The 15,425-nt window shown below is 36.5% G+C and overlaps 2 pseudogenes; both read left to right on the plus strand.

Moving 5' to 3' along the window:
• Positions 1-6,016: 6,016 nt before the first annotated feature.
• LOC145246306 (U2 spliceosomal RNA) lies at positions 6,017-6,152 on the plus strand (annotated as a pseudogene).
• Positions 6,153-6,800: 648 nt separating this feature from the next.
• On the plus strand, positions 6,801-6,936 carry LOC145246277 (U2 spliceosomal RNA; annotated as a pseudogene).
• The last annotated feature ends 8,489 nt before the right edge of the window (positions 6,937-15,425 follow it).

Below are 15,425 nucleotides of genomic sequence, written 5' to 3' on the forward strand. Positions count from 1 at the left end.
ATGTAATTGTTTTAAACTGAATATTTTAACCCGCTATTATGATACACAATCAATTCTAAGAAATAAGTAGACTAATATTTATTTTCTAAATATATAATGTTTACCTGATAGTTAAAACAGAACAACGAAGACTTTTTAATTAATGACGTCATCCGATTTTTTCTCTTTAGAGCATTTTCGAAAACGTCTCAATTTTAATAATCAAACTTTTCTGAATATTTGAAGAAGATGATTTGTTATTAGTATTATTTGGATTCTACTTTTCACATCTTACGGGTCATTTTCACACGGTTTCTGTCGATGTAACCTCTTACCTTCTTTAGGTGAATCTTGCCAAACTCTGGAAACACTGATCAAAAGGGATATTTAGAAACAGCAATGCACATCAAGAGAGAATAGACAGTTTATGAAAACCCCTCTACTGAAATAACTATCAAGAGAGCATAACATAAGCTCCAAGAAATCAGGATCAGACAGTAGTATTCAGCTTCTGTAATATTACTTGGGGCAACATAACTTGGAGAAAGTGTACCATTGCTCGTAAGCCAGTGTGGGTTCGTCATACGGATGTTTTTTTTTTTGGGGGGGGGATGCGAATACTATGTTATCTTAAATACTTAGTCAGAGTTTACATGTAAAAGGACGTATCCGCGTGCCAGATTGTCCTGGCAAATCCCTGTGAAAAGACACTCGAGAATGGTGTCTAGAAGGTATTCAAATTCTCTATAAATGTGTGTGTGTGTGTGTGTGTGTGTGTGTGCGTGTGTGTGTTTTCCAACGACATAAATCAAACAGCTATAATAATAGCTATACAAAATGGTTATATTATAGCTATATTGTAATGGCTGAAATGGTCGGTTTAGAAAGGTGCTCATTTTAATTGAAAGTTCGAATTTTGATTTACTTTTGAACAAAAGCATTGTTGTCGTAAAGACCCGAAAAGAAATAAAACAATAAGGAGGTAGTTAATAAAAGAATATGCAGAACTAATGTTTGACAAGAGACTGTTTGTGGATTGGTTATAGAAATTCTCTTTGTTGTCACAATTATAACAATTTATACGTGTAAGAAAAAAGTGACGCAGTAAGGTAGATTACATTTCTGGAGTTTTTAAATAAGAATTCATAATTGTATTATTTGGATTAGTTTACAAAGACCAGTGGCGAAACGGATAAAGTTCTTTTTTTTTATTTCAATTTTCCTTAGATATGTGTTCATTTGTTTTCCCTTCGCGCCTGTTATAGAGTGGTCTCATCAGCAAATATGCCCATCTCACAAAAAATTTTATCAGGGAGTTCAATTATGAATATCAGACCCCTGTTCTAAATGAAATTAGAAGGTGTTTTCTTTATATTTTTCTTCAACCAGAACAAGACGTCTTGCCACTTGGACGTACAGGGCTACTATTTAGGAAATGCTCTGGAGGTAACTATATAAGCGGTTTGAGTAGCGAGATATCTGTTCGCCTTACATTAAGACTTCTGCATGTTAGTAAAGCCAGCGAGGTAGAAAACAGGAAGGAAATTCCAAAATTTAGAAGTGAGGAAACACTGTTACAGTAAAAGTTCACATCCTTTGCAATGTCGTCTGTTTGTTCTAGTTCATGTTGCCCGTGAATGTTGAGCTGATGAGTTTGAACGAAAAGCTTTCAGGTGGTGTATTATTAATCATGGCAATCTGTGTTTGATAAAGTTTTCTGTAATTGTTAAAAGAAAGGAGCTTAGTCTTAGTAGCATTAGGTGTTATTGCTCATTTACGTCCTGATACTGCAGGATGACCCACTTAAAGTAGTCCATAAAATGTAATAGAGAGGAGGAAGATTCTTTTATTGTTTAAATTACCTATAATGTTATAAAAGATGCTGGAAGTTCTCTCCGTTGACATCTATGCGTTTCTGGGCAACGTTTAACAACGTTTGCAGATACTGCCTTTAGATCTTCTTTCGTGATTCTGATAGCGTTGGTAATGTTCTCCTTTAGTTGATCTAGATTGTGATGATTATTTGCATGAAATTTTTGTTTTAAAGCCCCCCCCCCAAGATAAAAATCATATGATGACAAGTCCGGGGAACGTGGTGGCCATAACGTTTTGCTTAATGTTCTATCTTCCGTAAACATGTTATGAGCTCGTGTCAGTGATCTGTGAGACGTGTGGCATGTAGGGCCATTTTGTTAGAAAAAGAAATTGAATTTTGTGCTGTGGTGTCAGTTGGTCTGTAAGATAAGGATTAGAAACATTGGGCTGCTTTTAAGTGGGTCTCCATATAGGAACACAATTGCGAATTAAGGCATCTATTTGATAATGCTTAGCAGAACGAGAGCATGTTATTTCCGTTGATTAAATAAATGATTTCGTTCAAAATTCCTTACAAATTCTCGAGTTCGACAAGATACACCTGAAGAAGGCCGGAGGCTACATCGGCTGAAACGATGTGAAACTAAAACTCAATATTAGAAGAGTGTTCAGAATAATCCAAATAATGCAACGTGCAAGCAAGATCACATGACAATATGGCATCATTTTGCGTGATTAAACCATTGCTTAAATAGCATGAAAATCAAAGGGTAAAAGTGATTTCGTGGCTGTTTCATAGATCCCGTATATTACTAGGACATTCTTGCCATAAAATTTCAGCTTTCTATGAAAGGACAAAAGCGGCTGGTCATTTTGAAATCAACGCTTTTCTCCTAATCGTGCAGGCACCATTTCTATTTTTCTCATCTATTGTTATAGATAGACACGTTTGGGCTTGTAAATGTTTATTTTTTTTTTTATTACGATTTTACACACAAACAACTCTTTCCTCTTTTCTCGGCCATTAATATATATATATATATATATATATATATATATATATATATATATATATATATATATATATGTATATATATATATATATATAAATATGTTTTAAACTCTTTTTCAAAGTGTTTTTTAACATGTTTCAACTACTTGTTCTTATATATATATATGTATATATATACATATATGTATATATATACAAATATATACATATATATATACATATATGTATATATATATTTAAGTATGTATATATATATATATATATATATATATATATATATATATATATATATATATATATATTGGATTATGTGTGTGTGTGTGTGTGCGTGTGTATGTGTAACGTGTATTTGAATGCCACTTCCTCAAAACGTGACCCTACAAGTTTGGCAGATGTTCTAAAACAGTCACAGTAAGGTTAAAGACCGTTGAAATAAATAAATTTCCACGTGTACAAATGTATACATTAACGGTAAAAGAGATTTCACAACGTTGTACTCTCTAACAGTCACACATATACACATACACAAACACTCATACACAACCCATATATATATATATATATATATATATATATATATATATATATATATGATTGCAACGTCTTGTCAGAAGAGTGCCACTCCCTCAGACATTTAAAGTCCATGAGCCCAAAAATGACTTCCATCGCCACAGGACCGCTTCAATAGACAAATGACTGAGGGAGTATCTATACACAGATGATGTTACAGAGTCTTAGCTTTGTACGACAGCTAAGTCTCTCTCTCGGTTCAAAATGTTGAGACCCAGCAACAAGCAAGAGCAAGATAGCCAGCAACACGTTAAACTGCAGACCAGCTTAATGCGGGTACTGGTCTCCTGCTTTATGGTTTTTTAAATCAGAGATTTGCTTCTCCTAGAAAGGTTGCCTTCACCACGGCTTACGGGAGCCCTCTCCACCCAACACACACATACATACACACAAACACACACGGTGCTAGTTGGCCGTTGACACCGAAAAAGGGTTCATTCGCCCTTTGGAAGGTCTTGTTTTTAATCCTTCAGGGAGACTAGACACCCTCCTCACCAAACAAGTCTGGTGGGGGTACCAGTTTAGTCGCCGGTGACCCGACCATGAGGCAGGTAGTACTGGGTTACATGGTACCAGTAGCATATGACATGACCTGACTCATATATATATATATATATATATATATATATATATATATATATACGTCTTTTTGAATATAATTGACACGTGTTTCGTCGTCTACGACTCATCAGAGTAGCTGAATCTAGCAAGATTCGAAATCGGAGCCTCATGGTAAGAAGCCTAAACTCTTACCACTGGATCATCTCGCACGACTGTTTGGATATATCGAGATTTACGTAGATGTTATTTTATGTGTTTTTGTTTTTGTGATACATTTTGAATGAATACAATTATTTATACGGAAGTTCATTTTTTCTTTAAGTAAAATCGAGTTGGGAATAATTCTCCCGTTGACCAATTTGTTACCTCCAAATGGGGAGCGGCATATATATATATATATATATATATATATATATATATATATATATATATATATATATATATAACTACTTCATTTACTCACATAAAATTAATATACGAAAGTATAAATTATGCGTAAACTTTAAGTATTTACTTCAAAAGTGTTCAATATGTACATAGAGCTAGTTAGTAAGTTATAAAATATATATGGCGATTAAGCTACACTGAATATTCCGCGTTTCATCCACTCTAGGACTCTTCAGGCTCATGCGCGAATTTTGTGGTTGTCTGTCGTTTTTATATAGAGCCATCTATTGAGATTTTAATTAGCCAATCAGCTTTCTACTATCCACCGCGCCCTTCCTATCAGCCAATGAACATGCACTTACCGGACAAAGGCCTATTTGACTTCTGGTTGACCTGTTCCTTTGTGTGTGCTCTATTTAGCCTGGATATCTAGTTTCTTGACCTGTTTTAAATCTAGGTTAGGGTTTTTTTAATGTTAGTTTATATATATATATGTATATATATACATATATACATATATATATATACATACATATATGTGTGATAGTTTATGTATATTCATGTTTATTTAATTTATTTATTTGTTTATTTTCTATAGGTTTTGTTAGTTTTAAAATTATTTTGTATCGCTATCCTAGAGTAAATTTTATCCTGCGAACACAGGTGTTCGCTATTTCTCTTCTACAGTTTAATAGTACAGTGTACTTTCAAGTACAGGATAGCAAATTTTTCATGGAGGTATTATCTACATGGGTCGTCTAGGTTTCTACATGTGATAGCGTGTTTTATTATTTTCCATTCGACTACCGGCGAATGTCCGCTTTCCTTGAGTTCCCAGTATTTATTTGCTAGCTTTGTTTTCATACGGTATTTTATATTGTTGAATGTACTTTTGTGGTCATAATATCGAGTTTTGAAATCTAAGGAAGTCATACCTACGTAATATTTCTTATTATTTGGGGTTTCTTTCGCAAATATTGTGGCCTGGTAAACTACGCCTTTGGTTAGACATTTATTTTGAATTATGAACTATATAATATATATAAATCTGAACGTCTGTGTGTGTGTGTCTGGTCACGAATACGCTCATAATGGTTGACTATTATAGAAAACTGATCACATATAATGACAGAAGATGTATCGAGACACAGGAATGGGTATGTTTAATCTGGCATAATGATGATTCATTAAAATTTTGGGGTCTGCGTACGCGCCTGGTCCACAAAGTATGGAAATAAATAATTTAAAAATTAAAAAAAAACGTTTACAAGTGTTTTTGATATAGATGTACATAAGAATACTTTGATAAGTATGTTTTAACTTAAATAGGGATGGTATAATAAAATTGTGGGGTCTGGATTCGCGCCTGGCCTCCATAGAATGGAAATAGGCACAAACTTTCATAAAGACTTTTCATATCTATCTGCGTAAGTATACTTTGATAATTATGTTTCAGTTTGAAGAAATATGGTATAATAAAATTATGTGGTGTTCGTTCGCGCCTGACCTCCATAGAATGGAAATATGTCACAAAATTTAATAAGGTCTTTAGTCGCGTGCAAGCGACTCTATAAGTCACTCCGTCGGTCGGTCAGTCAGTCAGTCGGTCGGTCTGTCCGTAACACTTTTGTGCTTGGCCTTTTTGGTTAAGATCAAAGGTCTGTTGTTAATAGATGTGTTCTTAGTTTTATAAGCTTTTCTTGGCCTTTTGGCCAAGATCAAAGTGTAGTATCAAATGAATTATTGTACCACTTTATTGTTATCTTTTTTGTTTTTACACGTGAATAAAAAATGTTTTAAAAACTGGGAGTTAAGTAGGACGTCCCCCAATATGAAAGGGTGAATGCGGTATTATGGTGAAAGAAGATACTAACTGAGAGAAACTGTTGATTTTGTTTAGTTCTGGAGTGACAAGGATGACCAACGACCCCCACAATCCCCCCTTTTGAGTTGGCCATGTGCCTAAGTTTTTTGTTCATTGTTGATTTTGACTGTATTTTTAACATGAATAAAAGATTTAATATCTCAAAGTGTAGTATCTGTTCCGGCAGATACTGCCAGCAACGACCATATGTGAGGGCAACCTCACATATAAGACCTTGGTCAATGTACGGGCAACCCTTCATACCAATTGTCACTATCCAGCTCCCCTACTCCCCGGGAAGTTGGTCCCCATTACCCCTTCACTCCTCACATTAAAACTCGGCCTTGCGCCTAATTTGCTCGGTGGGGGAGCAAATAAATACCATCTGTTCCGGCAGATACTGTCAGCAAAGACAATATGTGAGGGCAACCTCACATATAAGACCTTGGTCAATGTAGGGGCAACCCTTCATACCAATTGTCACTATCCAGGTCCCCTACTCCCCGGAGAGCAGCTCCCCTACCCCCGGGGAGCTGGTCCCCATTTCCCCTTTACTCCTCACATTAAAAATCGGCCTTGTTCTTAATTTGCTCGGTGGGGGAGCAAATCGATACCCTTTTCTTGGCCTTTTGGCCAAGATCAAAGTGTAGTATTTGTTCTTACTACATGCTGTACTTATTTGTAACTTTGTGATATAAAGTGGGGGATCACTTTTCTGTATTAATTTAATGTAAAATGCTCACCCACTTTACAACCAGTCAGTCTCAAAGCCATTCAAGTCATTCTCCAGATCATTCAAGTTGTTTTTGAAGGATTCCAGTTTTTTTTAAGCATTCAAGTCATTCTTATCGTCATTCAATTCATCATTAAGTTCATTAAAGTCATTCGAAGTCATTTACTTTTTATTTATTTAAGTCATTTCAGCCCATTTTTCGCCATTATACTGTCATAACGATGTTTTGATCTGTAATACTTATTCAAATTAAGATTTTCTCGGGTGAAAAGTTAGTCCTTTGATATATTTCTAATCAGTTTTACCTAATGAGCAACGCCTCACGCGTAGTAACCCTGCCGGCGATTTTCTTAGACTGAGTAACATATATATATATATATATTTTATTTCTTACATGGAGGTCACTACTTATCAAGGCCCGGAAGCCACTCGGGGATAAGGGTTATTTCGTGTACAGTAATCAATAGGATAGTATTGTAGTAATAGTAATTATTGGAGATTTGATAAAGTGTCTTACTTAAGGGGGCGCTTCATCAGGAATTTGTTTATGTTGGACTTGAAGACATCCAAGTTGTAGTCAGGTAGGAAACAGGCAAACGGAAGAGAATTCCACAGGCCTGCACTTCTACGAAAGAAGCTTTGTTCATGGAATCCACGTTTTGATTTAGGCACAGAGAAACAGGGGGGACATTACTGACAGTGGTTTCAGCTAGACGGGTGTTTTTCGTGAAAGACAGGCGAGGGGTTAACCAGAGATTGGAGCTCGAACGAGCACTTGTCATGGAAATAACGATAAAACAAAGGCAGGCTCGCAACGTGTATTCTGTGGGATAGAGGTTAGAATGGAAATATATCACAACTCCTACAAGTGTTAGTGATAGACCTTCACCATAAGAAGTGCATATAAAAACTCATAATAATTTGAAGATGGTACAATATAATATTGTGGTGTCTACTATAGAAATTCATCTGATGTTGCTGTTGTCTCAAATGTATCAATTCCAGCAGATTTAACTTTATTGAACTACGGGCTAGCATGAAAATAAAGTGCCTTCTCTGTTTGAAGTTGATGCAATAATATCATGGGGTATGCGTTAGCACCGGATGTTCATAGAATGTAAATATGTCACAAACTCACACAAGGGGGTTGGATATCGACTTTCATAACCGGAAATATTGTGAAACTACATTAATCAAAGTACTTAAATATATATGTTTTAGTTTGAATAAACATTGCGTGGCCTTCGTTCACGTCATACATTCATAGAAAGGAAATATTTTTAAGCACGATAGAAATATATGAAGGACGAATGGAAAAAACTGTAAAATTTCCAAGGACCCTGTTAGTATTTGTTAATGTAATTACTAAATTACCGTATATGCAAATATGCAAATGATTCTCTCTCTCTCTATATATATATATATATCGATCTATCTTCTATACTCCTATAAATTCGTTTTTCTTTTGTGTGTCTTGATATTACTATTAAAACCCTCTTTTTCTTTTTATTTAAAAAGAAATTACAATTTTCTTATATATGGGGCGTGGAATTGCATTCACTAACAAAAGATCTAGCTAATTTGCATATTCTTTTAAACATTCATTTTAATTAATTCCTTATTAGTATTTTTCGGGTTTCTTATGAGATGATCATCTTTATTTAACTATTACGTGTAATTATATTCATGCAGATATTCTACATGATTTATACTTACATAATATTTGCGTAAAAAGTTTACAGTAAACGCAAACTTGTTTCCATATACATTTATGCATAGTATATTTGTTTAACAAATTTTGCCTACTAAACTCCTCCTAGAGTTTTTGGTCTACAGACATGAAACTTCATATATAACGTATTTGAATCCATGCAAAACTTTATATTTGGGTTTTAGCCCGGAAAAATCGATGCAAAATGTGAAAAAAAAAAAAAAAAAAAAAAATGAAATTTGCCAGGTGAAGGTCGAACGCCGGCATAACGAATACAGAACGTAGTAGCTATTGGTTCATGTTTTAATTTTTAGCCTTGCAGTAAACATGTCTTCAGAGCTCAGTCATTGACGGTAGAGGAAAAATAAATCGTGAGTTGAACGTTTTAGTGTCGATTCTCGGTGGTGGCGCATGAGTCTTTTTTTTTTTAAATTCTTTTTAAACCATTACTATATATTGCATCCAATCTATCTATCTATCAATCTATATAACTATGAAAGTGAAAAGGGCTGTCTGTCTTTCCTCTATCGTAGTTAAGGAAGACTATTATACAGAAAGGCATTACTTTACATATTCACAGTTTTTAATATATACATATGCACATAACCTTATGAACAGTACATAGGGCCCGAGTGAAGCCGGGCGGAACTGCTAGTATATATATAAAATAAAAATTACAATTAAATTTACCAAAATGATCCAAGATGGTAAAAGTAAAGTATATTATAAATATTAAAGAATTAATATTTATAAAGTAATCTCAACCAGATGTAAAAGCTCAGTAAAACCAAATAGGAGATAGAGCCTATATATATATATATATATATATATATATATATATATATATATATATATATATATATATATTGTGATTCATTTATTAAAATGTATATGTGTATGTGTTGAATTTTAACCGAAAGGAGATATATTTTCGGTATATTTTATTCACTGTATCATTTTTGCGCCAAGAGAATCAAATTCACATCTGCTCAGTCACATTTTGTAAACAAAACAGAAAAAAGGGGAGGAGGAGGCCTGCGAACAGGAGGAGAAGGAAGAGACAGATACTGTGAACGAAGAGTGTAAAAGGAAAGAAAAAAGAAAGATAGAGAGAAATAAGAGAGATAAACTGTGTAGAGAAAGAGAGAGGTAGATTGTATATAGAGAGAGGGGCCTGAAAAAGTTGTCAACAGGCAGTGGAGCTTCGCGCTTCAAAGCGATAAGACGTAAGTCAGCGAAGGTCGGGTTGGCGAAGCCGGCGACGACGTGGTAGCGGCGTCGCGGAGGTAAATATCAACGACACCAGCCAATGATCAGCAGTCAAAGTTAGTATATATGACTGAATAAAAGAATGAACCCAGCGAAGGAAGGAACCATGGAGCAGTGAAACTTTTACTATAAATCAAGGGCTTCCATGAGCTTCGGAAACGAATATTTGGAGCAATTAACACGTACGCGCGTAATGAAACATAAATAATCCGAAGGACAAAATATGAAAATTAATCTGCGCGCGCATAATCAAACATAAACAATTTACAGGAAAGAAATATATATAAAAAAAGAGACGAAAGAAAGGTCACATTTCAAAGGACATTAAGTGAGTTTTTCAATCAAAACTTTAATTTCTCCAACATCCCTAACAGACTCGTAAATCGATACCCATTAAAATCTAAAATGTCCTAGGCATGCTCCTGATTATAACTCCTCAACCATAACCAAGCTTCTAAGTAAATACTTACTAGCCATAGTCCTATACATAGACTTAAAGTAATCTATAATGAACAGCAACCATTAATATCTCTTTGTTAAGAGATAGTATTGCAATAATTATTACACAAACTAAACAGGTACTCATTGAAATAAAAACTTCCGGATATTAAGAGAAAGGCGAAGTCATCCTCCTTCGTTGTAGTCTAAAGGCAACTTACTCAAATTGTCTAAAATTCCATGCATTCATATACAATACTACTTATCCATCCATCTATATTTAGCTATACTTACAGAATATGAAATAACCTATATCTATCAGGTATAACTGTACTCCATATCAAATGTTCTCTTGTATCTATACTGAGCATATCTTATCTTTCAGTCTTACTAAATATTCGGGTTGGACACCAAATCAGAATTTCTAATAGCAAGTAAATCATACTCTAACACTTTATCCTAATCCTAAACCTACTAAACCATATCTAACCATACATTCCTAAACCTAATAAACCATATCTAACCATACATTCCTAAACTTACAAAATTATATCTAACCATACATTAACTCGTCTCTCTCAATCCAATACTGTAGCAAATTTAGCTGCTTCCACTGCATGAATTTTTACCTATACCCTCTCCCAGTAAAAATGAAAATGGAAAGCATAGTAATGTCCTTTTTTAACCACGTTTGAGGAGTGAATATTTTCTGTAGATGTTAACCTAAATACCCGATTTTTTCAGGAGATATTAACCTAAATAACCAATAAATATTAACTACCCATGCGGGGTCGCAGAAATACCTGGATTAGGACCCAGGCGCGGGGCGAACCCCCTCGGAGCTTATGGACCCGTAGGTCTTCCCAGGTCGTCCGTCTAGGAGAAGGAAAACTCTGAAACTAAACCTAGGGGAGGGAGGCCTCTTCAGTCCTGGACGACAACCTTCCTAGAGCTGGTGACTCAAACAAATCACCGGTTGGCAAACCTAAACTGCTTAAGGAGGAGATAGGCTCTGTCTATCGCTCGGCTTTCATACTCCTTCTTTGCCTATTGGCCAGGCGTAGAGGTACTATTGCAGGGACTCGTCTGAATCACCCAGTGGTTGACCTTGTTTCCTTACTAGGGCAATGAACACCGCTTTTCCCCGCTCTCGCCACATCCCATATAATCTCTGGACACAGTGGGGTGCTTCAGTGCCATATATGTCGGTGCAGTTGGACTGGGCTGGCTTTGCCTAATGGATTGAGGATACCAGATTAACAGTTCCTGGCTGCTGTTTCCGACTGATAGTACAGGAGCCCTAACTCATTGGTAGCGCTTAGAGCGGCTGCTCCATCAACAGTTGTAAAATATCGGGATGTTTGTAGTGCCATGTCGCGCATGGAAAGGGACCCTGCACTCATCTCACTCACCCTAACTGAAACTTTTAAATAAAATAAAATGAAATGACAGCTCAAGCAAAAGTTATGTTTAAACCAGGACCAAACTCAAAGAAAACCAACCTGCCTCCTCCCTTGAGGCTTGCATTTACTACTATCCGCGGACTTAGAACTAACTTAGATTATGTTGAGTCATTTCTCCTTGTAAACACCCCAGATATCTTAGCATTAAGTGAAACTAACCTTCACTCCTCCATTCCCTCTAACCACTTTAACATGCCTGGTTATCTCCCACTCTACCGCAAGGACTCGGACAGACATATGCATGGACTTGGGGTCTATATTCGTAACACCCTCTCCCTGACTAGAGAAATAAAACTAGAATCAGAAGACCAGGCCTTTATGTGCTTCAGACTAAATATGCAACACAATATTAGATACTTGTATTTTCTCTACTGCTCTCCCTCAAACCAAGACTGTACCCTAATAAACAAAGTCTCAGACAGCATAGCACTCTCCCTCGATACTGGCGCACAAATACATGTATTTGGTGACTTAAATGTCCACCACAGTAACTGGCTAGGATTCTCTAATCACACAGACGTAGCTGGTAGCGCAACACATAGCTTCTCTATATCCCATTCCCTATCTCAGTTAGTTACATTTCCGACACGTTTCCCAGACCAGCAAGATCAACATGCCTCACTTCTAGATCTCTTTCTGACAACGGTTCCCAATGACTGTACAACAAATGCCCACAGCCTACTCGGGAATGCTGATCACGCTGTGATAATTGTAGAAATCAGCCTAAATTCTCGCCCTAAAACTGAAGACCCACTACTCAAAACAACGAGGTATTACAAAAAGGCTAATTGGGAAGCCATCAGGGAGCTCATCAGAGATGCTCCATGGCAAAATATCTTTACTCTTCCAGCGGAACAGTGTGCAAATGAGACCACTGAATGGTTCAAAACTGCTATTGAAGCACATGTTCCCGCATGGAAATTCTATAGCAAGCCCCACTCTCCCCAATGGTCTACTTCTGCTTGTGCAGCTGCCATTTGTCAAAGGCAGCATGCGTTCCGCAGATTCAACCGACATAAGTCCAGCTCAAATAAACAGAAGTTTATAGAAACTAGAAATAATTGTAAGAGAGTGATAAAGACAGCTAAGACATATTACTCTGAAACCACCAGAAAACGCATCGAAGCACAGAAAGTAGAAACCCGGGATTTTTGGAAAATCTACAACAGCGTAGTTAATAATGGACAGTCAACTATTCCCCCACTATCAAACAATCATTAGGTTGCTTGCACGGCAACTGACAAGGCTAATCTGCTTGCCAGTCGGTTTGCCTCAAACTCCACACTGAACTCGGTACACCACTCACTCCATGATTTTCCTCTGCGAACAGACGCCACACTAGACGATTTGAAAATCACCCCTTCTCAGGTACATGCTATTATAAAAACCCTAGACACCTCAAAAGCATGTGGACCAGATCTCATCCCGGCTGTGCTATTAAAAAAATGCTCTGCCGAGGTTGCTCCAGTTCTGTCCAAACTTTACAATAAATGCCTTAACGAATCTTGTTTTCCCGACTGCTGGAAAACCGCCTCTGTGGTACCAGTCTTCAAGAATTCTGGTGAAAGAACTGACCCACTAAATTATCGCCCCATTAGCCTCCTCCCGCTTTTCGCCAAAATATTTGAGTCCTTAGTTAATCAAGCCCTAGTCCAGCACCTAACAGCTGCTAAACTCCTGACTGACAAACAATATGGATTCAGGCAAGCCCATTCAACAGCAGATATCTTAACTGTAGTTTCTGAACGTATATACCGTTCATTGGATAAGACAGGGGAGGGTAGAGCGGTGGCCCTTGATATATCTAAGGCTTTTGACAGGGTATGGCACGATGGTCTTCTAAGGAAAATTAGATCATATGGAATCACTGGAAGAATTCATAATGTAATTAAATCCTTCTTAAGTAATAGAAAAATCAAAGTTGTCCTCGACGGTCGTACATCCAAACAATATGACATAAATGCGGGAGTACCTCAGGGGTCTATCCTTGGACCTCTATTATTCCTGATATTCATAAATGACCTCCCTGATAAAATTCTTTCGGAGATGGGTATATTTGCCGATGACACCACTCTCTATAACAGATATGAGGGGAAAACAAATGAACACATATCCAAGGAAATGGCAGAAGCACTAGAGGATAACCTCCAATCCGTAGTGGAATGGGGACAAAAATGGTAGGTCACATTCAATGCTGCTAAGACTAAGCTTGTTTCCTTCAATAACTACAAGAAACCTTCTCTACCACCAATAGCAATAGCCAAGAACACATTGCCTGAAAGTACTTCTTTTAAACTCCTCGGTCTAACGTTTACAGGGAATATGAACTAGAATAGATACATTGAGAGCATTGCCAAGGCTGCTTCAAGGAAGGTTGGCTCCCTCTACCGTGCTAGAAAACTACTTACGCCTGACAGTATCCTATACCTCTATAAGGCAACCATTCGCCCATGTATGGATTACTGTTGTCACATCTGGTCTGATGCATCTGCTGCTTGTCTCTCGCTCCTGGACAGGGTTCAAAAGAGAGTCGCCAACCTGATAGGTCCTGAACTGTCATCTAGGCTTCAGCCTCTGTCCCATCGACGAGATGTTGCATCCCTCTGCCTGTTCTACAAATACTTTAATGGTGAATGCTCTGACGAACTGCAAACACTTGTACCTCCCCGACGTAACTACCCCCGACAAACCCGACAAGCTACTAAGTCTCATCCCTTTACAGTAGAGATCCCTAGGTGCAAGAAAGCCTTTTACTCCAATAGTTTCTTCCCCAGAACTGCGGGTCTTTGGAACTCCCTTCCGGGATTCTGCTTTCCCAACTGCAATGATATGCAGAAGTTCAAGTGTAATGTTAACAAACATCTTTCTACTCATCTCCCTTCATAATGACCCCGCTAATTAAGTCCCTAATAGTAACCCCTGCTTCAAAGTGGCACTGTGCCTTGTTTAGGGTGAAAATTGAATTAAAAAAAAATCTCTCTCTTACCCTAGAACCTGTACCTAATTGAGCAGACGATTTCTTGTTTTATGTGAACATTGACTGTTAATATATTTTTCTCTCGGTAGAATTTGAATCATTAAAGCATTTCATTTAGTTAGGCATATTTAAGTTTCTTTTCTTGAATTGAATTTTATTTTATTTTTATATAAATAAAAATTTGTTAATTTTTCGACGATATTTGTCCTCGTTATTTATTATGTGATTTCGTTGTCCAATTCATTTAATTTTATTGTCTTCGGGACGGTTATCCCATTCCCATAACAACGCATTATCAAGGAACCTGGGAAACTTTATTTTTTTCAATATATTTTGTTACGTAACCCATCTCTACCGTCCCCAGTAGGACTGGGATACGTCGTAACAGTATATACACACACATATAATTATATATTAATTCCAAACTATATATATAGTTGATCATCAATGCAATGGATGATTATATGTTTCGAAACTATATATATATATATATATATATATATAATATTTAAAAATATTATATTTAAAAAAAATAATATACTGTTTTTAAAAAATATTTATCCACTGACACATATTTGTTCGTCTACAACTTATCAGAGTGGCTTAATGTAGCGAAATTTGAAATCTGGAACCCCTGGTAAGAAGC

The sequence above is a fragment of the Euprymna scolopes genome, chromosome 23 (genome assembly GCF_053919585.1).
Source record: "Euprymna scolopes isolate OS-2025 chromosome 23, ASM5391958v1, whole genome shotgun sequence".
NCBI classification, from domain to species: Eukaryota; Metazoa; Mollusca; class Cephalopoda; order Sepiida; family Sepiolidae; genus Euprymna; species Euprymna scolopes.